The 27,779-nt window shown below is 40.9% G+C and overlaps 1 protein-coding gene across 3 annotated transcripts in view; it reads right to left on the reverse strand.

Annotated features, from left to right (window-relative positions):
• LRFN5 (leucine rich repeat and fibronectin type III domain containing 5) overlaps positions 1-27,779 on the reverse strand; it is a 1,034,736-nt gene that overhangs the window by 458,615 nt on the left and 548,342 nt on the right. For all 3 annotated transcript variants that reach the window (XM_069208631.1, XM_069208630.1, XM_069208629.1), the window contains exon 5: positions 22,771-22,875. The gene's annotated coding sequence lies outside the window, so the exon portion shown is untranslated. The remainder of the gene's footprint in view (positions 1-22,770; positions 22,876-27,779) is intronic.

A 27,779-nucleotide genomic window follows, 5' to 3' on the forward strand; every position in this document is an offset into this window, starting at 1 on the left:
ACAAGAGTAACGCAGAATTACCAAATTCCTCCAATTCTGCTGAGGGAATTAGGATTAAGCCCACACCTTCTAACGACTCAAAGAACAAGCAGCTGCAGCAATAAATCAATGTCCAGGCAAATACTTACTTTTATAAACGACAGAAGTATTTTATTTGTAACTTTTCTCATTCAAAAGAAGATGACAACATTCACAGAGAATAACACATTTCCACTTTGAGGTCGTGGGTCTAGTGTTTCAGTGGTAATTCCCTGTTTCTCTCTGCTCACAATGTGAAAGGGGTTTTATCCCATTCACTGGTGGCACACAAAACTTCCAACTGAGTTGAACTGGGTCGAATGTGGCTGCACAATCCATTGTGGTCAGCTTCAGATCACACTTAGGTCCTGGTTTGCCAGGACCAGTTGACTGTTTTAGGTGCTTAACATTTATTAGTGCTATATTTATTTGAAATGTTACAAATTGATATCTCTGGTTCACCTTATTGGATTTTGTTGCTTTGGTGCCATTTACTTCATTACAATTTACTTTCTAAACTGGTTTGGGTTTTTTGTTGTGTTGTGTTTTGACTTAATTGCTGTTTTGGCACTGCATATTACTGCTAAATTAAGCATGTTTACTCTGTGCCATAGCTACCAGGGAGTTGAGCTCAGGTTAATTTAGTGCCTTCAGTGCTCCACCCTGGCAAGAATTGTGTTGATTACTTAAAGTGGGTCATCACTCTATTTAAATAATAGCCTAATTTTCTTACAAGTACCAACTCTCAAGTGTCATTAGTAGAAGAGATTCCTTTAAATGCTGTCAGTTCTTCTGTGGTGGCCGATGGCCGATCCTGCCTACACCCAGTCTTCTTTGTCTCACTGTCTGACAAAAACCTACAAATCACCAACAGTAGGTCCATTTAGTCATGTGACCAAGGACACAAGCAGCAGGCACCAAGTGGTTAAGGCAAGAAAATAGCACATATCTAAAAATGGCATTTAAGAATTGCGACATACAATTCTTTTAACATTAAAGAATATTTTAAATTACAATTCATTTGACTCTAAACATGACATTTCAACCTGCCCCCAATCAAACATTAACATGTACCTAATAAATGCAATAAGGTTACCCAATGTTAGCTAACGAGAGAAATAGATCTTTTCACTACCAGTACATGTAAAACTTAAACTCATTTATCCTACTTTGTAAATACCAGGGACCCTTCCCTGTGGGCCTTAAGAACCTACCTTCAAGGTCAATTATATGCATTAAAAAGGAAGGTTTAGGCAGGCAAAAGGTTCATTTTACCAGGTCGAAATGACAGTTTGAAACTTCACTACAGGGCTGCAATGGCACGCCTGAGACATGTTTTAATGTTTTACTTTAGTGGGTGGCTCAAGGAGTGCTGCAGGGCCATTAGTAGCATGTAATTTACAGGCACAGGGTACATGTAGTACCACTTTCCCAGGGACTTATATGTAAATTAATTGTGCCAATCAGGTATAGCCCAAATGTACGATGTGTTAGGGAGAGAGCACAAGCACTTTTGTACTGGTTAGAAATGGTAAAGTGCAAGGACTGCTAATGCTAACAAAAACAGATTCAGTAAGAAGAAGGGGTGAAGGCACAAGGTTTGAGGGAAGACCACTCCGAGTATGTCTAACAGATGGTATCTGTGGTGGCTGCTGCTTTTTGCACCTTCATCTATGAAGGTGACATAGGAGCATCACTTTCCTTTAGATCAAGCTGTCTCTTGGAAGGTGACACATCACAATTAAGGAAGCCTGATTTCCATACAACAGTAGTAGGTTTTAGTCTAACAAGTGTGCTTTTTTCAGGAACCACCGGAGTGCAGGCCCACTGCAACCGTCTTTTACTACCCAACTGACCAACAAAGGCCCTATTTTGCTTATTTGGTTTAGGGCCCATGGCTCCTTTGCCATGCCACTGTTGCCTTTCCTCCCAGCTACTTATACTGCTGAATGTCGTACAAATAAATAGCGTCAATTATACTGTGGAATCAAATCATTGTAGGGTTTTATATATGCATTCAAGAGAAGGTGGCAGGGTGGAAGCTTGAAAATCCTCAAGAAAAGATTTTGAGCAAGAGAAACTAAGACAATTAGGGGGTCATTACGACCTCGGCGGTCTTGCAAAAAGACCGCCGAGGCCGCAGGAGCCAGAATACCGCCATTGCCGGCGGTATTCCTGGCTCCCTATTATGACATTTCCGCTGGGCCAGCGGACGGTAACAGTGTTACCGTCCCCTGGCCCAGCGGAAATGTCACATCAACATTGCTGTCGACTCGTAATAGAGCCGGCGGCAATGCTGATGTGCAGCGGGTGCAGTAGCACCCGTCGCACATTTCACTGCCCGAAATTCGGGCAGTGAAATGCGTGACAGGGCTATGCCTGGGGGCCAATGCACTGCCCATGCCAAGTGCATGGGCAGTGCAGGGGCCCCCAGGGGCACCCCATTCCCCTTTCCGCCAGCCTTTCAATGGCGGTGTTTACCGCCATGGACAGGCTGGTGGTCGGGGACTCATAATCCCCAGGGCAGCGGTGTTGCACCGCTGCCCTGGGGATTATTACCGCCAGGCGGAATTCTGGCGGTCAATAGGAGGGGCCGGCGGTATGGCCGTGACAATTCCGCCACGGTCATAATTTCCAGCGGAACACCGCCAGCCTGTTGGTGGTGTTACTGCCACCTTACCGCCGGCCGCCAGGGTCGTAATGACCCCCTTAGTCTGCTTTTGTTTGCAGCTGGTTCCACCACTCCTGTTGGCAAATGGTTTTGTATTATCTCCACTGCTGTGCGATGACTCAGAAATTGTCCTCAGGGTAGGTCAAACGTTTCGGAAAGGTCATACAAGTTGAACAGTTCACCGTCCCTGTACAGGTCTCCAATACATGTAATGCCAAAAGCTGACTAACCCATCAGTCCCCTCATTGCACCCTTCTGGTTCAGTATCGCTAGCCTATGCAGGGGAAGTATGTGCAAGTATGGTAGGAGGGTCCTGGTGCACTGGAGACACTGCTCCCCGCAGCACTACGCCACTCGCAGTTCTGTTGAATACTCCAAAATTGGACACCCAGGGGTCAATAGCATGCAAAGAGGCACCTACATCTATCGGTCCAGGTGTAAGTGCAAGTGGAGCCACTGAGTGAGCCACTGAAGCTGGGCCACCAGATATAAGGCCTCCGGATTAGCCACCACCAAGCCCTGCCACCGATGAGGGAAGACATCTTCAGAATTCAACATTGGCAAGCAGTGATAGTATGGCTGCACCTATATTGTTGTTCAGTACATCGCGGGAGTCATGATAAATTCAGACTCCCAAATAGTTCATACAAGTTCCTTCCCAGGAAAGTCTGTGAATGTCTCTGGGTTGGGTCACATTTCTGTTTAAATGGAACAAATGTGATTGCTGCCAATTATTTCGGAGGCTGGAGGCACACCCAAATAGCTCTAGCAGGGATATGGCCCTTGTAAGTCACATTCAGCAACACAGGGGAATAAAAGCATGCTGTCTGCTTATAATGCAATGTGGTGTGTCATGACCTCTCACTTTAAGTCCTGAAAGTAAGTCCCCATGTGCACCCTGCTGACCAGGGGCCCCACAGCTATTGTGAATAGCAGTGGAGAGAGAGGGGGCTCCCCTGTCTCGTTTCTTGTCGCACAGTGTAGGCATCAGATATGACCTAACTAGTTCAGACTCCGATATCACATTATTTGTGTGTCACTAGTGTTAGTATTATCTTAAGGATTTTGATGGCCACATGCAAGTCGTTTTTTTGGGGCCCCTGTTTCGAACCACTTTTAATTTCTTTACCCATTTTCTGCTAACCTCAATCCCAAATAATACTGACTTGTATGTAAAAGGTTGAGGTGCAGAAATACACAGAAGTGAGCAAGACATAAATTCCACTTCCCCAGGAGCCCTTTGGAAAGTGCGGGTCCTGGGCAACTGCGCACTTTGTCCATGCCTTAAAACATCGCTGATTAACATTAAGAGTAAAAAGTGAAGCCAGATATGAATAGCGAGGTCAGGTGATGTGCATACAGGTCAAAATGAACGGGTGAAGAGTGGGAGCCTGTTTTGCACCAAAAAAGGAGATGTAGACAGAGAGAAAATAGGCAGAAAAGAAGCAACATAGATCCTGTCTGAAAATAACATATTCAGCCACTCCAGGACAAAGCCCCTTAAGCTGAGTTGGCAGACTAAGTAGTAAGTGGTGTCAAATGCAGCTGACAGTTCCGCTAAAATCAGCCCCCAGACACTGCTGCAGTGTACCACCACAGACGCCACAAAAAGCCCATTTAGTCGCACAAGTGTACGTTTCTTGCAAAAGCGCAGGGAACGTACAGGGTTGACTTTAACTTAAAGAGGACTCTATAGTAAATAAATGAGTTCTTCAAGTCAGACACAATTTGAATTTAAACCTGTTTTAATCATTGACCAGTTTTCTCTGTTGTTATGCACCATTTGTGTGCAGTTTTTCAATTTGTCATATTTTTGGTTTTGGAACTTTATGCTCCAAGCAAAGATAAAAGTCATAAGTCATGGCTTCTGTGCTGTGTTTTTATAAAAGTAGCCGAAAAGAGTAAGAAACTCTCTTGCAAACTGCCCATAAATTTGAGGGCCATATACAACTTCAGGCTAAATAATAAAATAGTAAGAACTCTCAAAACGCTTGCCTTCTTTTGATTTCAATTTTATTTGAATCATGTAACATGGACTAAGCGTGATTGTAAGAAATATTTAAGTTTTAATACGTCAGCTACATTAAAGGTGAGTTGAAATTGTCGAGTAAATAATGTTATGTCCTTCATTCCTATGACAAGTCCTAAAATGTAAAATTTTAAAGTTGTTTTTACATTCATTCTTGAATGTATCTAACCGTGCTCTAACAGCACCTTCCCAAGACCCTTAAAACCATGAAATATCCTTTAACACCACACTTCTCTGAACCTTAAAAGCCTTTAGCTACACATCCCTGAAATATTCATTTTCCTTACTACCCATTAAATCTACTCTGAACCCAAGATGCAAGTGGCTGGAAGGGAGTAGCCAGAAAACGAAAAAAAACTCTTTAAACCACATTTTTAACTACACTGAGTGAGCAATGCCAGTAAGCCTGGTTCTTCCTACAATAAATACCTTCACGCTTACAAGCACTAATCTATACATCTATAATGGCACTCTTTCACCCAACCATCATTTTTATACTTCTCCATCCATTGTTGCCATCCGTTTAAATTCCATCTATCTCCCACAAATTCATCAGTCATTTTACCCATCCAGGTATCTTTTCATCCATCGATCCAACAACCATTACCTTAACAGGCACATCTATCCATCCTTTCATTCTTTCTTCCATTAATCTATTCAGTCTTCTGTCCATCCATTTACCTGCCCATATATCCACCATCAGTCATTTCCTGTATCCATTCAACCACTGATCCTTTCACCCTTCTATCTTCTAACCATCCATCCCTGCACTCACCCTTCCTTTTTTCTCTTCACCCACTCTTCTGTCCTGTCCCTTTGTCTTTAATCTATACTTTTCTCCTTTTGTATTTCCTTTCCTTCTTACATATTTCACTACTTTCACCTTATCTTCATTCAGCCTTCTTCCTGCCCAGTTTCTAACTACCGCAATTTGTTCTTTTTCCACATTATTTTTTCTTAATGCCGTTCTTTCTCCCATGCCCAGTATTAGCTTTCCTTCTGTCTGTTTTTCCTTTGGTTGCTTCATTTCTTTGTCTCCCTATTGCAAACCTTGTCTCACTCATCCCACCTCTCAGACCTGCCCTGCTATTTTATTAGAACATTTTATTAGGTTTTGTCTGCAACCCTGCATACTTATTCCTTTTTAAACATACTATCTGATATTTATTCAGAGATGTAGCCTTACTTCATCTTTATTTCTTTACTAAAACTAATCAACTATTAGTAGTTACCCCCAATTAAGCTGCTAAAGCAGGGAGTTCACAACACCATCTCCTGACTGAACCCTAAAAACTCCCTACCACAACTTGTTACCTTTCCCTGAACCCTAAAACCCCTTATTCTCCTGTACTACTACCATCCCCTGAACCTAAAAACCATTTTTGTTACCCTAATTTCTCACCTTCCCTGAACCCTAAAAAGCCTTATTATGCCTAATTGCTACATTTACTAGTCTTTAACTAGTTCTTATTGCTACAAAGCCTGATTACCCCTCAACACTCCCCTTCCCTGAATACTAAAATCTCATCCCATCCCATCCCCTTCCCTACTTCACTGTAAATGCACCTACCTACTTTAACACAAAAATGATCCCTTGCCCCTGATGCAGTCTTTGAAAATGGAATCAACTCCCTAACAAAGTCATGATATAAAGGGATGGGTTTGTAGAGAATATGCCAAAAAAGAACAAGCAAATGTAGACCCATCCTTCATGACTAGTAGCACATGATTTGTGTTTACCATTTTCTGCACGGAATTGTTTTGTACAGAAAAACAACATATCCTTTGATGATAATGTTTTCTATGTACTCTGTGCTTACAGGGCAAAGGAGACTGCAATTATTCTCCAGAATATCCATTATGAAATTGAGCAAAACTACAGCCCCAGGGGAGTAGATGATACAGAAAATATGGTAAGAAACAAAATTGAAAAGCATGTTGTATTCAGTCCAAAATGAGCTGAATCAGGATAATGTCTTACATACTTTTCAATAAATGTGATAAATCTCTGACAGTTGAGAAAGCAGTCTATGCAATGTACAGCACTACAAAATATGTATTTCATTCTGGCCTTTGACTATGCAATGTTCTTTAAGGCACGAAAATATGAACTAATAGGAACAAATAGCTGTCAACCATAGGAATAACATTAACCCCCTCTGGTGCCCGGGATGAAATGGTTACGTTCTCGTTTGCACCGCTCGGGTGCCCAGGACGTAACTGTTACCTCTTGGTATGGTGCGTCGAGTGGAGCGCTACCGCTCCCACCGATGGCCTCACAACCCCCTTCCATGAGCAGGGATGGAAGGGGATTCGCTACCCCTTCCACACCCGCCCCCGGACCCCCCAGAGGCATATGATGATGTCAGCACTATTTTTATTAGGCCAATCTGCCTCCAAGGGGGGCAGAAACCACTAGACACCAGGGATTTTTTTTAGGTCAGTTTCACATGAGGGGAGCGACCCCTTAGGCAAGGGTCGCTCCCCTAGGGGGACAAATTTGTTTCATGCCATTTCTGCCCACCCTTGGGAGCAGATTGGCCTATTGTAATTCGTTTTATCTTTTTATATGTGGGGAGCAACCCCTTAGGCAAGTGTCACTCCCCTGGGGGGGAAATTGTCCTTAGGCCAAGGGGGGGCAGAAAGCCCACTAGAGACCAGGGAAGATTTTCTTTTTTGTTTTAAAAAGGAAGGTGGGGATATAGCCATACACCCACCACCAAATAAATGGGGCCAAAGATGTTCTGCCCACCGGTGGGCAGATGGGGCAATTACCCTCGATCCACTCCCAGGTGGGGGCAGAAAACCTACTATATGCCAGGAAAAAAAATAGTGGGATGGTGGCTACCAACCAGTATGGGCATGGTTATGCCCCCACCCCAACTGTCGGGGGTAACAGTCTTTCAACTCTCCCCCGCACACTTAAACATCTTATCCCACGGCAAGCAAGAGGACATTTGATTGTTTTGGGTTTTGGTTTTACATTTGGGTCATGAGAGCTTGTCAAACTCTCAAAATTGTCCCACTTGGAATGGTGAGGGCTGCACTTTTTGGACTTTGGGACGCTGCCATGTAAAAAAATCCACAAGACCTAGGCACATCTGTAAACTAAACATCTGGATGAGGCCAGGGTGGTGTGCTTCACATGCACCCTGCACCATTTTCTTACCCACAATGCCCTGCAAACCTCCAACTTTGCAGGAAATCACATATTTTTCCCACATTCTTGTGATGGAATCTTCTGGAACTGCAGGTATCCACAAAATTCCTACCACCCAGCATTGTCTCATCTATACTGATAAACATTCTGCCCAACTTGTCAGCCTAGAACAGTTTTTTTCAAACTGCCCTTTTGGACTCGCTTTGGTTCCTCCTCAATTTCGACATGTTTTTGGCTCTTCCCTGTCACAGGCACTTGGCCCACCTACACAAGTGAGGTACCATTCTTACCGGGAAACTGAGGGGAATGTTGGGTGGTAGGAAATTTGTCCCGGTGCACTTATCCCACACAGAAATGTGGGAAAAATGTGATTTCTTCAGAAATGTTTGGGTTTGGTAGGTTTCCCTATATGGCTGCTGAGCCCAGGACCAAAAACGCAGGTGCCCCATGCAAAAACAGGTAGTTTTGTATTTGAGAAATTTGATGTGTCCACATAGTGTTTTGGGGCATTTCCTTTCGTGGGCACTAGGCCTACCCACACAAGTGAGGTACCATTTTTATTGGGAGACTTGGGAGAACACTGGGTGGAAGCACATTTGTGGCTCCTCTCAGATTCCAGAACTTTCTGTCACCAACATGTGACAAAAAAGTGTTTTTTGGACACATTTTATGGTTTGCAAAGGATTCTGGGTAACAGAACCTGGTTAGAGCACCACAAGTCACCCCATCATGGATTCCCCTAGCTGTCTAGTTTTCAAAAACACACAGGTTTGGTAGGTTTCCCTAGGTGCCGGCTGAGCTAGAGGCCAAAATCTACAGCTAGGCACTTTGCAAAAAACAGCTCTGTTTCCTTTGGGAAAATGTGATGTGTCCATGTTGTGTTTTGGGGCATTTTCTGTCACGGGCACTAGGTCTACCCACAGAAGTGAGGTACCATTTTTATCGGGAGACTTGAGGGAATGCTGGGTGGAAGAAAGTTTGTGGCTCCTCTCAGATTCCAGATCTTTCTGTCACCGAAATGTGTGGAAAAGGTGGGGGTTTTTGGCCAAATTTTGAGGTTTGCAAAGAATTCTGGGTAACAGAACCTGGTTAGAGCACCACAAGTCACCCCATCATGGATTCCCCTAGGTGTCTAGTTTTCAAAAACGCACAGGTTTGGTAGGTTTCCCTAGGTGCCGGCTGAGCTAGAGGCCAAAATCTACAGCTAGGCACTTTGCAAAAAACAGCTCTGTTTCCTTTGGGAAAATGTGATGTGTCCATGTTGTGTTTTGGGGCATTTTCTGTCACAGGCACTAGGTCTACCCACAGAAGTGAGGTACCATTTTTATCGGGAGACTTGAGGGAATGCTGGGTGGAAGAAAGTTTGTGGCTCCTCTCAGATTCCAGATCTTTCTGTCACCGAAATGTGTGGAAAAGGTGGGGGTTTTTGGCCAAATTTTGAGGTTTGCAAAGAATTCTGGGTAACAGAACCTGGTTAGAGCACCACAAGTCACCCCATCCTGGATTCCTCTAGGGGTATAGTTTTAAAAAATGCACAGGTTTGGTAGGTTCCCTAGGTGCCGGCTGAGCTAGAGGCCAAAATCTACAGCTAGGCACTTTGCAAAAAACAGCTCTGTGTAATTTGGGAAAATGTGATGTGTCCACATTGTGTTTTGGGGCATTTTCCGTCACGGGCACGAGGTCTACCCACACAAGTGAGGTACCATTTTTATCGGGAGACTTGAGGGAATGCTGGGTGTAAGGAAATTTGTGGCTACTCTCAGATTTCAGAACTTTCTGTCACCGAAATGTGAGGAAAAAGTGGTTTTTTGGCCACATTTTGAGGTTTGCAAAGGATTCTGGGGAACAGAACCTGGTGAGAGTCCCACAAGTCACCCTCTTCTGGATTCCCCTAGGTGTCTAGTTTTAAAAAATGCACAGGTTTGCTAGATTTCCCTAGGTGCATGTTGAGGCAAAGGCCAAAATCCACAGCTGGGCACTTTGCAAAAAACACGTCAGATTTCAATGTAAAAATGTGATGTGTCCATGTTGCGTTTTCTGTTAGGTCTACCCACGCAAGTGAGGTACCCTTTTTATAGGGAAACTTGGTGGAACACAGAATAGCAGAAGTGTTATTGCCCCTTGTCTTTCTCTACATTTTTTCATTCCAAATGTAAGACAGTGTGTAAAAAAGATGAATATTTGAGAAATGCCCTGTACCCATTGCAAGGTGCAGCTCCTTTATTGGCTCTGGGAACCTAGGGTTCTTGATGAATCTACAAGCCCAATATATCCCCGAAACCAGAAGAGTCCAGCAAATGTAACGGTATATTACATTTGAAAATCTGACATCGCAGGAAAAAGTTACAGAGTAAAACGTGGAGAAAAATCCCTTTTTTTACCTCATTTTCAATATTTGTTTATTTCAGCTGTTATCTTCTGTAGGAAAACCTTGTAGGACCTACACAAATAACCCCTTGCTGAGTTCAGAAGTTTGTCTACGTTTCATAAATGTTTAGCTTTCTGGGATCCAGCATTCATTTCATACCCATTTTTGTCACTAACTGGAAGGAGGCTAAAAGCACAAAAAAATAATAAAAATGGGATATGTCTCAGTAAAATGCCAAAATTGTGTTGAAAAATGTGGTTTTATGATTCACGTCTGCCTGTTCCTGAAAGTTAGGAAGATGGTGATTTTAGACCTGCAAACCCTTTGTTGATGCCATTTTCAGGGTAAACATCACAAGACTTCTTCTACAGCCCTTTTTTCCCATTTGTTTTTTAACAAATGAAATTTTTGCTGTAATTTGGCTAATTTCTAGGTCTTCTTCAGGGGAACCCACAAACTTTGAGTATCTCTAGAATCCCTAGGATGTTGGAAAAAAAGGACGCAAATTTGGCATGGGTAGCTTATGTGGACCAAAAGCTATTAGGACCTAAGCATGAACTGCCCCAAATCGCCAAAAAAAGGCTTGGCATCTGAGGGGGAAAAGGCCTGACAGCGAAGGTGTTAATGTGCTAAATTTACCACAGAGAGCTTCACATTATAGGATAAAACATGAGTTTAATTCCATTGGGTCTTATAATCTCACTTAGCACAGTTAGAAAATACACAAATTGAGGATTAAGGAGGGAAGGTTTGTATCTAGAAAAAGATCATTCTTAACATCCAGATTTTATATATTGTATTACTGAGTCAATATTGCTTTACCAATTTTCTATACATGAACTCTGGGCTATGTTATAGGAGTTTTAGTCAAAATGTCGTAGGTAAATTGTTATTATAAATAATAGTCAAGGAATTCTGTTATTTGTTCTTAAGGTGATGAATGAAACATTTTATAAGTTGTTGTTCACATAGACATTTATTGCATTTAAAAATTACTATTTTTTATAGGAATCATTTGGAATGAATTTTTGATTATCGATTATTCACAGTATGAGCAGTTATGGAAGTAAGCATTACAATTGTATTTCATTTTGATTTAACATGAGTGTATACGATACTGTTCTGCAGAGGCCAAAACGGACCTATTGATAATGATATGATGGAAGATATCTTATAAAAAAATGACATAACATCATTGAGGGTGGGTCTGCAACATAAGAACCATTTTGAAATGTGGAATGCATTCCTTGTATTCATAATGGCCCATATAAATACGGATATTCCTAGACTTCCATAATTCTTTCATAATCGTGCATTCTTTTCAGCTAAAAGAAATAGATATTACCTGTACGCTCTGTTTCTGTATGAAGTCTCCTGACATAGGCCTCAGGTGCTAACTTACAACACAAGTTTTCACAGCATTCTGAGAAAAATGAATTAACTGATATTCTTTCTGTTTTATTTAACAGCCTAATTGTGTCTGAACTAGTAGATGATAAATCCTGATTTAAAGAGAATTCCCTCCTGTATAGAGTGCCTAGAAAGTTAACTTTTTTGCAGAAAGAAATGCTCTTTTTAAAAAAAAGGATGATCATTAAGGAGTCACACCACTGAATTCTGCACCTTCTGCAGCCTATGGATCTGATATGATGGGAGACAGTCATATAAGTAGCTAAAATGATTTAACCATGAGTTGCTGATAATGCTTATAACCATGGATCGCTGCCTCGTAGATAGTAAAGGAAGGATGGGCCTCTATTTTTGGCCATAACTGTGGGGAATATTTCCTTTTTATTTATAGTTTTTTTGGTTTTGGTCACATTCTCAGAGAATACAGGGTCATTTATCTTTCCTGATTGCATTCTAAACATTTGTTCATTCTACTTTGTAGCTATTGTTTTCACATTTTAGCCCCTAGTCCCTAAAATGTTTAAATAGTTTCTTTATTTCTTCACTTTACTTTTTTATTGGTATTACTTACCTGCAGTGATAATGTCTCATGCAATATAATGTTTCAATGTAACTGTACTGAAAATATATTGGTGATCTAAATAATTTCGATAAAGTGTCTGCAAAGTAATGACTGCTAGTGATAAACCTTTGGTTTAGTGGGGATATACCTCATGGGATGCTAGACAATCCCAAGTCATGCTTCAATATTTATTGGGTCTCAATCCATTACAAATCATCCCAGTCTTTAAGATGTAAATTGAAATTAATGTATTCAGTTTCAAAATGAGCAATTATGTGAAACGTACTTCTACATTAGCCCGGGACTTCTGCAAATAAGATAATGTTTAATTGGCTTGAAGAATTTTTTGGCGATAGCTTTCCACATTGAAATTAATCAATTATTCTGAAATACAAATCGAGGCACATGAAATTAGGACAATGCAAAGTAGTAACAGGGGCTGTTCCTTTTGAGACAATAAAGAATTGTCACATGCCTTTGTGTATTAAATGTATTAAATTGTGGTAGTTGTATGACATATAATTAAATTTACTTGGTCAAAATTAGGAAAATACACTTCAATGCCCCTAAGTTCTACTTTAGTTAAGTGGTGTAAGCTACGAGTTGTATAATAGATTACATTAAAAGAAATGGGACACTCTTTACAATGTCTGCCTTCAATAATTTACAGCACACCAGTTATGAAATTTTAAGCAGTACAGGCTTAGTTTAACCATGCAGGAATCCTACTAAGCTTTGGTCAAATTTCAGTTTTGTTTTGAATTTACAAATAATGGGTACTCTTGGGAAGCTGCTACTGTTTTAGCTTACTCACATGCATAAACAGCTAACTAATATGAACTGTAGCAAAAATACATTTCCATAAATATGAATGTCATGCAGCAGTGCTTCAACACTGAGAAACATTTAAAAATAAAATAAAATGGGCAATATATTTTCTCCATAGAGAAAACAGATGTCCAATTCCTTCTTTCACTCTGAAAATTACTTTATTATGTCCCCGATACAATGACATTTGAGTAGAAATCCACTTGTTAAATGTTGCAAGCATAATGTTAGGTCTAAGTAAAAGTAGTGATGAGTGCACATTCACTAATAACAAACACTAATGAATAGTCAATGGGATTATACATGTATTTCTCACTTACAGATGAATAATACAATAAAACTGTTCAAAGCATTATGCTATTTTGTACAGTAACTCAATTATGTATATTATTATGTATTATATTTGGAGTCATTTTCTAGTAACACATTCAGTAAGTGACATAAATGAAAGAGAGATCAATAACTAAGGCAGAACTGCCTAATGCACCAGATATGACAACTTGATTTAATTGTTCACCAATATATTAAATTGCATTCATTCTGTTAGAAAAATATGTAAAATATAACTGCACCACAATGTAGGAATACTGATATTTAAATTACATTCATTTTAATTTGAAAACATGTATACGTTTACTGCAGCACAATGTAAGAATACTGACATTTACATGACAAGCAGAACATACATTTTGAGTTTGCAGGTATGCATGAATGTATTGGTATGTTCTACAGCACAGTCCCATCTAGGAAGCACTGAAGCAATGTACAGCAGAGAGGTGAAGCCTAGCCACGGGGGGATGCAGTGATATTCAAAATCATGGTTATTAGTACAGAAGGGTAGGTGAGCCTCCGGGGATGGAAAGATGTTTAGCTAAGATTGGCAAGCTGTTCTTTAAAGATGTGGGTATTTACTGAGACTTTTCATCTAAAGGTCAGGTTGAACCTCTGTAACAATCCATATACCACTGATCTGACCAACAATGTAAGACTGTTGCTCTATTTTGTCAACTGCAAAAAAACAGGACTTTGACATTGAAAAGAAAAGTATCTCTTACGACTCTGATGTACCTAGACTTTGAGTCACTTGCATAGTTAATGGAAAAGATGACACATTAAGAATCATGTAATAAAAAACAGAACAATATCAATACATCTTTATAGAAAGCTGCATAAATACTGCTTGCATGTATATCATGCAACAACAAACTAAGCACAACTCAACAAATGTCTGCAGTTTGTAAGTGTTGTAAATAACAGCTGTTACTTTTACGCATTCATGGAACTCAGTTTACCAACCTGTAGGAGGTTGAAACTCTGAGTCAGCCTTCACAGGATTTATTCATGTGAAATGCTGATCACCGCTTTGTTCCAGGAGCAAATATTCAGCTAGGAATTTACTCCTTTAGCTAACCATCGTCATCACATAAGTACAACATACATACAAAGTATGTTGCACAACCCAAATAATTTTTGAGACCTACCCTTAATTGATGTGGACTAACACGTTTTGATTGAGGAATGAAAAGTCGTTCAGCTTAATAAAACAAGAAAGTTATAAGTTAGCAATCTCATTGGGTCAAACATAAATATCATAAGGAATGTAAAGTATGAGTTATCAGTACACTCAGTTGTAAAATCAATTAAGGTAACCTTGATTCTTGATCTGTTTTGGGTACAATAACCAAAGATGAAGACGAGACAATTAAACCATTTTGCAAGCTTTGTGTAAATAGGTCTTCAAAACATGGAAGAAATGAATGATACTTTAGTTGCACTTCAAAAAAATCAACTGCTGTTAAGCTGGATGAGAAGTACATTATCATCACCATTTAGTATCAGATAACTTCCAGAAACATAATGATGATCATGATGATGACACAGATGTTGTTTGAGTACCCCAATGGATACATGGATTATACATATTCAGTCAAAGAATTAAAAATGTACAGTGTACATAGGAGTCAGTAATGTCAACATGGCATGATATGACACTTATATATGATCAATGATCATCAAATGAAACTTGCAGTAGAGAATCATGAGACATCAATTGTTTGAATCACTTCAAGAGCTTTCTTAACTCTCTGTGCAATTTATTTTTTGTGACCCATGTATGATCGAGGGATTCCAAATGTGCCACTATTAAACAATGCATGCATATTAACAACCTATTGTTCTCATAACAGTCAAAAGATGGAACAAATGATTATCTTAGTTGGAATTTTTCCCTTTTGCAGAGTCATCTCCATACTTTTTGCCTCCTTCCTCCTATTTTTTCTGACCTGTTTTTGTTGGCTTTAGGAATCTGGGCACTTTATCACTGCTAAACAGGGGGACAAGAGTCACACACCGGGGGTAGAGTGGGCCACACCACTGTGTTGGCCATTGTGGTACTGTCTGCTCCCTGGGATACATCTGTGAGCAAGGTAAGATTAGGTGCTGCACAGATGGTATCTGCAGATGAGGAGAAGGGTTCCCCATGGATTAGCTTAGTGGGCCCTGAGTGCATGGACAGAGGGATCCAATTAGAGTCAGGAAGGCATAGAACTGGAACATGCCCCTGCTGTTGTGGGGCTGGTTCCCTGTTCTATCACCCCAATCAGAGAAGTCCATCAAAGTATTGATTGGTCTCCCCTGGCTTTAGGCTGGTAGGGGGCCATGTTGGACTTTTGCACTTTTGCAGGGTCATCTCTATTCTTTTTGCCTCCTTCCTCCTATTTTTTCTGACCTGTTTTTGTTGGCTTTAGGGCTCTGGGCACTTTACCACTGCTAACAAGTGCAAAAGTGCATGTGTTCTCTGTGTACATTGTATTGTTGATTGGATTTCCATGATTGGCATATTTGATTTACAAGTAAGTCCCTAGTAAAGTGCACTAGAGGTGCCTAGGGCCGGTAAATCAAATGCTACTAGTGGGCCTGCAGCACTGGTTGTGCCACCCACATTAGTAGATGTTGGACTATTTTTTCCTTATGCAGGGTCATCCTCCATCATTTTGCCTCCTGCCTCCTATTTTTTCTGACCTCTTTTTGTTGGCTTTAGAACTCTGAGCACTTCACCAATGCTAACCAGTGCTAAAGTGCCTATGCTCTCTGTGTAAATTGTATTTATGATTGGATTTCCATGATTGGCATATTTGATTTACTGGTAAGTCCCTAGTAAAGCGCACTATAGGTGCCCAAGGCCTGTAAATCAAATGCTACTAGTGGGCCTGCAGCATTGGTTGTGCCACCCACATAAGTGTACCCACTTGCCAGGCCTAAACATTCCCTATTCTTACATGTAAGGCACCCCTAAGGTAGGCTCTAGGTAGCCCAATGGGCAGGGTGCAGTGTATGTTCAAGGAAGGACACACACTAATGTGTTTTACATGTCCTGACAGTGAAATACTGCCAAATTCAGTTTTCACTGTTGCAAGGCCTATCTCTCTCATTGGTTAACATTGGGGCTGCCTTTACATATGATTAAAGTGTAGATTCCCTTTGGGAGCAGATAGACATATGGAGTTTGGGGTCTCTGAACTCACAATTTAAAAATACATTTTTTAGTAAAGTTGGTTTTGATATTGTGTTTTTGAAAATGCCACTTTTAGAAACTGAGCCTTTTCTTCCTTAAACCATTCTGTGACTCTGCCTGTTTGTGGATTCCCTCTCTGGGTTAGTTTGACAGTTGGGCTGTTTGAACCTCTCTCCAGACAATGACACAAAGAGAGTGGGGGTGTAGCCTGCATATCCTGATGAGCCATCTGTGCAGGAGGGATGGGAGGAGTGGTCACTTACACCTGAAAGGGCTTTGCCTGCCCTCACACAATGCAGTCTCCAATCCCCAGGTGTGCGTCTGGGGCCTGGCCTGGGCAAGGCAGGATTTCACAAACAAGAGAGACTTTCCTTTGAAGTAAGCCTATTTCAAAGGCCAAAATGGGTATAAGAAGAGAACCCAAAACCACAGACTTTAGATCACTTCTGGACATCAAGAGGGACCTCTTTCTGGAGAAGAGCTGAGGAGAAGTACTGCCCTGCCTGTGACTGTGCTTTGTAGAGCTATCCTGCAGTTTCTGCTTCTGCCTGGTGAAAGGGGACAAAGACTAGACTTTGTTGTGCATTTCTGCTTGTGAAGAATTCTCCAAGGGCTTGTCCTGAGCTTACCTCCTGTTATAGAAGTCTCAGGGCCATCAAAGACTTCACCTGCCAGCACCTGGACTCTCTGCTGAGACTCCTGCCCTACCAACTGGTGCCCTATCCAGTTCCTGGGGCCTTGAAAGGTGAAGCTTGCACACCCAGACTTAAAATCCATGCACAGACCACCATGCGGGGAAAATTTTGATGCACCTTCTGAGACGCGGCTAGGAAACGACGCGCCGCTGGCTTCGCGGCTTGAATGGACGCTCCACCTGCATCGCAGCTGGAAGATCAACGCACGCAGCTGGAGAAATGACGTGTAATACCCGCTGAGGGAGGCTGATAACTTTGCAACCCACACAGCATTGTTTTCCTGATACAGTGCAGCCGGATTTTCGGCGCAACATCGCTGGGCACGGAAAAACGATGCATCGCTTTCCTGCAGAGAGAAGAAACAACACACGCCAACACGGCCGGAGGAGGGGAAACGACGCATGGTCTCGATTATGGGTGAGAAATCGACCCATCGCTAGCCTTTTCCGACGCACACTCACCCGTGCATGTTGTTGTGGCGCTACCCAGGTACTTTTCAATGCTAACAGTGTTTTTACTGTGTTCTCAAGGATTTAAGACTCTTTTGCTTTCAAAATTAATAACTTGACTTGTGTATGTTGGATTTTTGTCATTATGGTCATGTTTTGTTTAGATAAATATTACCTATTTTTCTAAACTTGTGTTGTTTCCTTTTGTAGTGTTTTCACTGAGATACTGTGGGTGTTGGTACAAATACTGTGCACATTGCTTCTGAAGTTAAGCATGCCTGCTTGTGTCAAGCTACTAAGGGGGTCAACTGGGTTTAACTCAGTGTGATTCTCCTTTACCCTGGCTAGAGTGAGGGTCCTTGCTTGGACACAGTGTAACCTGACTGCCAACCAAAGACCCCATTTTAAAAAATCGTTATGATTCATAAAAGATCCAACATAAATGAAGTCAACATACTCTTCTCAACTTCTCAAAAGTTGGTTGATTCTTCTAGCATTCCTCAAAATCATTTAGCACAGACATAACCCATATCTCCAGCATCACCACAATATGCATAAATCCATTTTCAGTCAACAAAACCCTTACAACTCCAACTTGCACAATCTCCCTTGAAACAAAGAAACTCTACAAAAGTTAGAATACATATATTTCCCTGGTTACATGTTGCACAACGCTTGCTCAGGAGGATACCCCAAGTAATGACCATCAAACATATTCATGAAAAGGTAAACAGAAGGCTGAGTGAAATTTTATTGATGCAGGTGTGATTGATGGATTTTCTTTACATTTTGTGTAACAAAATTTATGTGTGGTTACAGAAATTACACCACTACACCACATCAAAAATTCAGTTTATAGGAAATTGAATATAACATGATAAAATGTGAATGGTTTAAAACAAAACAAACAGATAGAAACATACTATACTGTTGGAATTTCCTACATGCTGAATGTTAATTCATAACGTACAGGGTAGAGCTAATAAATTCAAAAGAATTGGGTAAATCTGATTAATAGACAGTTTTAGTCAGTCAATAAGCAGATGAATAAATCAAAATATTACATTGGAAAAGTTTCAGCAAACTTGCTTTTCATTTTGATTTTTACTGGTATTTTTCTTTATTTTTCGTAAGCTTCAATACAAAATGTTTGTATCAGTAGCATGTACAGGGGCTTTAACAGCTCTTACGGCTTCTTCCAGTGTTAATAGCAAAAGAAATACTTGGTATCTGAATAGGCATATGATTAGTTCTATTCTGATATATGTTTTAAAAGCAAACATTTAACTCACAAATGAGAGGATAATGTGAAAGTCAGTATAAATACTGCTGAACGTGTTCGAAACAATTGGCAAAGATAAAACATCTGATAGTCATGCCCCTTAATATCTTATTTTTACTCTAATCGCAAGCTGGCAAAGTATAATCAATCAACCTCATGCAAATTGACTACCAGCAAGAACACTGTGTATCATACATTTTTTCATGGGAATAATGGATACATTTTGAAGTTCACAGCTGTATGATTATGCATACAAATAGCCCCACACCTTTGGACTTCTCATAAAAAACAGTGACAGTTATACAATGTACGCCTCTCCAAGAATATCTCTTTGTGCTTTTTGCAGTACAGAGAGAACACATTGATATTAAAGAAGGTGCTATTTAAAAGGGCTGGCCCTTTTCATAATATAGAACTCACAGTTGCTGATACAGCACCCACTCATGCCACAGGGAATGTTCCCTCATTTATCTGGGTCCAAGACACTTCAATTAAGGGTATCACCATTACCTATGCATATTCTACTATAAAGGATTTCCAAAACAACTATTAAGTAAATGTTCTGAATAATCGTTACTAGTTAGGTGGCTGAAAGCAATGTTAAGGGTATTGGGAGGGATAGGTCAAGGTCATGGAGGGAACAAGGATGCACAGTGATACCTATGGGGGTATGGTGCATTAATGGACTGAACACAAAGCTGTATACCACTTAACAAAATAGTATTAGAGCACTCTCCAAAGAAGAAAAAAAAGAAAGCTACACAATGAAAATCATTCTACATGGCAGTAATTGCAAGCACTTTTGAGAAACGTTAAATAAGGGGACAAAGGGAGAAAAACATTTTGAGGTAGCAATTACAAATTGAGTGTGGTTTTCGAGAAATGGTTTAAGTAGTCATTCGTCTTGTTTTGGATATGCCAGTCAGCTTAATTCCAATGTCAAGATATCCTGTGATGTTCTAATTTGTTGTGGAACAACATTCCAAGTACTTACTGATGCACCTTAGGAACATTCTAACTATTTACTGATGCACCTAAGAACTTTTGTTCATATACATCTTGTGGGAAAGTGGCCCTGGTTCAATCTTTTATTTGTGGGCTGATTCTGCTGTTTTTTACCAAGTGCACTGGAACTTGTGTCTAGTCCACAATGTGCATTCTGGCCTCTACAAACATAACAGAATTGGCTTACCTGTAAATGGCATTTATAACATTCTGCTAAGGCCACAGTATTTTGTTTAACAAAATACACCAATGGCATGAAAAGTTAAAGGCTTCATATGGGTTCCATGTTGCACTGCTTTATATGCCATCCACAAGTTTTAATAAAAAACATGGACTCAGACCCACATATGTGGCATGACTGCTGCTGATTTTGAAACCTCCAAACAAATCTGTCAAAGTTACAGTTTTTTACAGGAAATAAGGCTACTTTGAAATATTGAATGTCATCCCAAGTAGTCCTTGAAGCCCAGAAGGTATGGTTCCTAGTATTTAAGTGATGCATGCACAGATTGTTTTGTTGGCACGTTCCTTCAGAGACTAGCCCCCAAAGGTTATTATCATTGTACAGGGTTGTTAATCCTATAAGAAAAACTAATTGCAATTAAAATACTATTTTTGCTAGCTAACCATTCCAATAAACTACAGAAATAAATCAATGTTTTAATGTTTGCAAAATATCCAATTCAATGTTGAAATCGGACTTTTGAAAGATATACATAACAGTAACTTTTAAGAAGTTAGACAATGCCTGCTTATATTCCAGTGGGTTAATTACCACGAGCCTGTCAACATCTGGCCCTACCTGTTCTTTCCTCTTATTGAGGTGTGAAAACTGCTCACTCAGCAGGTACAATGACTTAGGTCTTTTGCAGAAAAGACATGGGTGTCAGGTATGGGACTCAGCTCATGAAGGACAGCAGGGGCCGGGTCAGGAACTTCATTATCTTGCAAGGGACTAGTGAACAGCCTGTCCATTGATATTTAACTGTAAAGGGAGACCAGGAAAAGATGCCCTTCCATCTCAGGAGAGGGTACATGCAGCTTAGGAGGAGCTGATCCCAGAATGAGTTTGATGTGGTTGAAGAGTAGACAACTGCTCAATTCCCTAGACATACCCCTCCAAGAGGAGAGGGTTTGTGTCATTTTGTACTTAACCTAGAATAGCACATTATGGGATAGTTTGATGCACATCCTCCCTGTTGTACCTAGGACAAAGAAGTGGACTCCAAAAGTCTTAAGGCTGGCTCCTCTTCAAGTTACAGGAATACAACAAGAGACCTTTCTTGCAATTGTCCAGCTGCTCAGTGGCAACATGACAGGGACTGGACTCTGTTTGCCACTCTGTGAGTCTCCCTGAGGTCCTGGAGGGCTTGGGGAGTGTGATGCTGTGGTGGACTAGGATTTAAAAGACTAAGGACCTGATTTAGATTTTGGCAGAGGGGTTACTCCTCCACAACGGTGACGGATATCTCACCTGCCGAAGTCTAAATCCCATTTTTTCCTATGGGATTTAGATTTCGGAGGATGAGATATCCGTCACCGTTGTGACGGAGTAATCCATTCACTAAAATGAGGCCTTAAATGTAAAAGGCAAACTCTTTGACCAGAAGGAATCTGGTTAGTGTGTCCAGTCCACGCTCCTTAGTGGTCAACATCAAATTGCACTGCGCTTCTGAGCACTATTTCGGTTTTCAAAATTAAAAAAGTATTTTCTCAGGTTCATCTTTTTGGATTTTTTCGACTTGCAGTTTGAAATTATCACTGTTTCCATAATTTAACCTTGTCTGCTCTGTATCATAGCTGCCAGGGGGTTGGGATTAGGATAATTTAGTGACTTCAATGACTCATCCTAACAAGGCCTATAGTTATTACCTGAGGTGGGCACCTACATACCATTTCTTACACCACATTAAGCCCTGCCTACACTGGGCTCAATTAACAATTACTTACAGATTTTACTTTCTGATTCACAATCAAAATTGTGTGAAAGTACCCTACGACATTTGCACATACTTTAGTACGCAGCTTTACACTTTTGTCCAAGTTAAAATCCTTCCAAGAGTATGTCAAGAAAGTTGCACCAGACAGAGGTTTCTCAGCGCACTCCTGGAATTGTACGCACAGAGCAGTTCTGAATTATGAAATGCAAGTGCAATCTCAGAGGAAAAACTTTTTCACTTGAAGAAACTCCTTCGCCTATACACTCAACATGTTTGAAGGTGTCCAATTCTCACGCCAAAACTTAAGGGGAATTTCTCCAATGTTTTGCAAGAGTAAACCCCCGGGAAAGGGTAGGGTAGTACTTTGTGAAATCACTCAAACTGACATGTTCGTGAGTGTTCACAAACTTATAAAGCAAATCATGCCTTGTTATGCATACTTCTCTCCTTTGGAGTGGTAGTCACACCTACATAATTGCATTTATAACGCAGAGTTACACAGATTTAGGATTTAAGCCTTTGAGCTACACTTCTGTCAATAACTTCCCTGTGTAAACACAACCATCTCCAGCGATAAATATACGTTCATAGCATACCATCTGAATAGGACCTACTGTGAACAGGACCCTGCAGGAACAATGTCATAATATATTGATATACATTTAATTTACATATAATGTATTTGCTATATTCCTCTGATAATACATACAATACCCGTCGGGTACCCTTAAAAGGCGCACAGCTTCACTGCTTCAATAAACACCTTGCTTAGCTCTCAGCATTGAACAAATTAAAAGCCGTAAATAAATGTAATATTTCGAATGTTTCAGCTCTGTTACCTTGCTTAGGAAACCATCTCATTGGTGTTCACATGGCCAGTGGTATATCTTATTTTGTCCCAAGCTCTGACGGTTGTAGCAGCAAATCATGTATATGCCAACAATCTGAAAAAATAAACAGTGAAATAATGGTATAAAAATCAGTCACTTATATATGATTGTCATAATTTTACATAATTCCATTAAAATTAATCTTTTAAAAGAAACGAATGATTTCATGGAACAGATGTCTAAAAAGGCTATGCAGTTATGAAACAGAGAATTCAAAGTTCTCACGCCTCCTAATTTATTCAAAGACCAAATACTGCATTCATCTCAAAATAGATATTAATGCTAATGGCTGAACATATTCACCTTGGAAGTATGACTTAATAATTGAACTTCGATTTGCTTTAAGAACACACAACATTTAAAAGTCAATATTGTGTAGTTATGGGCAATATTTGTTTGAAATGCATTTTCTTCATGTGGTTCACATAGCTTAGCTTAAGTAGCACCAGTACAAATCCGCACAAGAGCTATTATTTTCATCTCTCTCTCGGAGTTGGCAAGGAACAGAGATGGCAACCATTTTGAAGCATTGGAACCTATTTCAAAGCAATGTCTCACAGCAGCGCTCACATAAAATTAAATGTTTAGCAGTAGCTGTCTTTTAAAATTCAGATCGGTATTCATTTTAAACTCCACACTGCTATGAATTCACTGATGTCGTTTGCGCGCTAGAGGGAAAAATGTATTGAATACATTATAGTTAGACAATAAATAATCATGTATCTTAAAATGAAGGCATGTTGCTAATTAATTGTTACAATAGTCTGCGAGTTGCATCCCCCTAGAACTTGCTCGGAGTGGTTTCATTTTCTCAGAATTACTTTTTCACAATGAAAGCACGCCAGATTTTCATACGGGTTTACGTATCCTGGTGCTTTTTGGCAAAGATTACCAGAGGGTAAATTCAAGCCATCTGAAGGTGCGCAAGTAGCATCTGGCATTTATTGTTATTTTTGGAACCTTGGGACCTAGGTTCTAATCTTATCTTTGACAATTAGCTAGAAGAAAGCCACAGTGCAGGGGTGGGTGGGTGTTCTGTAATGACTGGAATGAGGGCAACTAAGACTAGGACAATGAAGATTAGAACTAAATATTGGGATATTACCTGTGGTCCCTTGAGCAAGTAGGATTTACAGGACCCAACCTTGGGGTTGAGGCCTCTTCCTCCTGATGTCCTGGGCCCTTACGTACTCTGGGTCCTGGGTAACTAGGGAAAGTGCTACCCCTTTCAGCACTTGCCTCTCATTGACAGCACAAGGTGAGTTGTCCAAGGCTCTTCGAGAGGGCGGGAGGTAGGTGTAAGGCATATAAAGGCTTAAGTCTCAGCGTACACACAGTAATAACAATATGATGATTATCCAGCCAAATACTTGCTTTTATGGAAAAAGGGGTGTTTTGATGTGATGGACAAAGCACAGATTCAACACACTAAATAATCCCCACAGCCTCTTAATGTCAGCATGCTAGCATTGTCTCAAGCGGAATCCCCAAGTCTCTTTGCTGTTCTGTCTAGTGAGATGGGTTATTCCCCATTTCGTACTGGAGGTGATGGGCAATGGCCAGTACTTCATGGTGGCCCCTATCTGGTCACACAGGGGAGGAGATGCCAAATTTGCACACACTCGGGTGACAACTCGCACTTCCTGGTAGCTCCCCTCCTGGTAACATACAGGTCGCCCGTTTTGGCACACACACAAGCAATGGCCTGCACTTCATGGTGGCCCCTCCTCGTCATGCAGGGGTTGCTGACTTTGGCAAGGTCAGGCATGCAGCCCGCACTCCTATAAAGGTCTCAGACTTAATTCACTGAGATCCATGCACCAGGATCCTTGCTGAGCCTCACACACTCCAGCTGTTATCCTTCTCACAGAGTCCACTGGTCTCGGCAGCAAGGCAGAAGGCTGGTGTTCCAGTCTCAAAGCAAGTGGTCTTAACTTCCTGGGTGCTCGCACCTCACCTAGCAGGGACAGTAGCAGATCTTGATCCCCAGTTCTGATTCCAGCAGTGCAGCTAGAAGTCTTTGCAGTCTTCCTTCTCCTGATGAACAGTACTTTTAAACTACTTGTGGGTGTTCTGCTCCCACCTTTATATGCCAGTTCCAGACACAAATGTGATTTAGTGCCTGCTTCCTTGAAATTCAGGCTGTTGGTGGGAGCTCTTTTCAACTGCTCCCCCTCTGCACTGTCCTTTGTCAAAGGGATTGGCTGGAGTGTTTCCAATTCGGATTGACCCGCAACAAAGAACAATTCAGTAACCCAGGGTCACACCTGGCTGCCATTCTCCAATTGCATTTGCCTCATAAAGGGTCAAAGGCCTAAGCCTTCTTCTCTATCAAGATTTCCTGGTCCAGATTTCCAACCTTAACAGTTTCACCATCATTCTGAGTCCAAGCCTACGGACCAGTAACTCTTTCTAAAAACAAAGAGACCTTAGAGGTAATTTATCATTTACATTTTCCCAAGGAACTTCTGTTCTGAGAAGGCACATAGGAATCAGGCGATTTAGCACCCACTTATTCAACTGCCAGTCACAGATATTATTTTGGGAGCAATTAACTCAACCTTTAGTTGGTCAAAATCAAGACCAATCATTTTACCACCAAATACAATTCAGTTTGTAAACTGTGAAATAGTAACAGTTATTACAGTTGTTAATAGTATTATATGGAGGATTTCTATTGTGCCTGCATGGGAGCACAATAGCCTTGCTACAACTGTAGAAGAATTTGAGGAAGAAAGATCTTCTAGGCATGTTAACTGAGGAGGGTTCCATTCTTATAAGGACCTCTATACACCAAACACTGACTGTAGTAAAGACAACCAATTTACTGTGAATTATAGATAATTACTGGGAAGAATGCTCTGCATGCCCCTACATGTTATTGAGTGAACCTGCCATAATAGTACACTTTGTTTTGCTAGAGTCCTTGTAAATTAAATAGTAAACCATTTCTTCAGTTCTCAGGACCACTATCATATCTGAATCTAAGTATGATGCAGCATTCCACAGGAAAACAACTGTTATCTGCATTACTTGTTGCTGGAACACCCCTTGCACTGTAAAACATAACTAATGATAATGAAGTGACTGGGCATACCCTTTCACTACATTTGTATTACAAACTACATCTCCTGTTCTGAACCTGCTAATTTTGAGATTAAATGATGAAGGATATCACAATGGCCAAACCTCATTCACAACCACCAATTTATCAAAAGCAATAAACATCCATGTTGTCAGTTTTCGAGAGGATGGTAAACAATCATAGTTAAACACATGTAATTAACATTGGAGACAAACAAATAAAGGGCATTTTCAGCATGTATAGAATGTTATATTAATTATTGCTAGAAAAGGGGCACCTTTTGATGTTTCTGGAAGCTGGAAACTGAGGAATGAGGGAAAGAATTCCAGGTTGAAAGGGCTTGACTTGAGAAAGTTTGTCTTTGAAAAGTAAAGGTTCCAAACCTATGTTAGAACTAGGGTTTCTGGTAGTCACAGTATGCACCTTCTACAAGCAGGAATCACCCCTTCAGTCAGAGTAAGCTAGATACACACTAAGAGATAACCTGTGATCACCATGTGCTCACCCTCCGGTAGCTTGGCACAGAGCAGCCAGGCTTAGGACCGGCCATTGACCGTAATGAAGTGTGTATTTACTATTCTAACTCCACACGTGCTTTGATAGTAGGGAAGATTATAAAACGGAACAAAGCAAATATAACTGCACTTTTAGTTTTTTGATAAACTCTCTCAAAACTATTTAAACACACTACTGAGACATGTCCTCATAATGCACCAGTCCTCACAAGGATAGTGTTTGTCTTGAACTTTCAGTGTTTACCAACGCTATGAGAACCAAACTGGTCCTCGCAGCATGGGCTATACATGCCCACACACACACACTCACACATACAAACACACACACAGTAACACAGAGAAAACACAACAAAAGTACTCCACACAGGGTTAGAAATATAGATTACATTTTTATGAGTAAGCCAAGACTACAATTTAAAAAATCCAATCAGTAGAAGTCTAGATATTAATTTTTAAAGAAGAAACCAACATCGGTGCCTAGAAGTCAATAGCGCTAAAAGATTACTTGAGGTTGCGCTAGGCCAGGATAAATCCAAAGTTTAGGCCAACCGCAATGGAGGGCAGACTGGCTACAGGACCCACACAGGGCCCACTCAGAAAGTACCTTGGATGGAAGAAGAGTCGAGGACTTGATGCGTGGAGTATAGGAGGAGATGTGTCGCTGTTGATCGAGAAAATATAGGCAATGCATCAGTTCCAAGCTGCGCAGCATTGAGGGTGCATTGAAAATCAGGCAGTTCGGAGTGTCGCTGATGTGTTATCATTGAATGACTGGATTGGAGCAATGTGTTGGATGGAGCCACACAAGCTCAGAGATGCATCAGAATCCAATGACGAAGCGTCCCACAGCCGGCAATGCAGTGTCTGTGGCTCGGACAGCAGCAGCAATGCATAGAGAGGAAATGTGCCGGTTCTGATAAGTGCAACATGGTTGATGTGTTGATTTCCTTGGGTTGCAGCACAGATGCTCACTTCCAAGGGCCCGGGACTGTATTGGCACCACTTGGCAGAGCAGGTCTCACAGCAGACAGAGCCCAGGTGTTGGTTACAGGTAATCTTTGATGTCCCTGAGACTGCAGGAGAACAGGGGGCCAGTGAACAAACGCTTAGAGTCACTCTGGGTTCAGAAGAGAGTTGTCCAGTCCTCCCTTAGCAGGGCAGAGATCATCAAGCAGCAGAGTAACTCGTCAATGCAGAATTCAGTCCTTCTTGGAAAGCAGTCCAGCAGAGTGAAACTCCTTGAAGCACAGCAGTCCTTACTCCTGGTAGAGTTCTTCACATGTCCAGTACTAATTTTCGAGTGTCAGAGACCCAGTTCGTATACACAAATATGCCTTTGAAGTGTGGGTAACTTTAAA

The sequence above is a fragment of the Pleurodeles waltl genome, chromosome 9 (assembly GCF_031143425.1).
Source record: "Pleurodeles waltl isolate 20211129_DDA chromosome 9, aPleWal1.hap1.20221129, whole genome shotgun sequence".
In the NCBI taxonomy this organism is placed as follows: Eukaryota; Metazoa; Chordata; class Amphibia; order Caudata; family Salamandridae; genus Pleurodeles; species Pleurodeles waltl.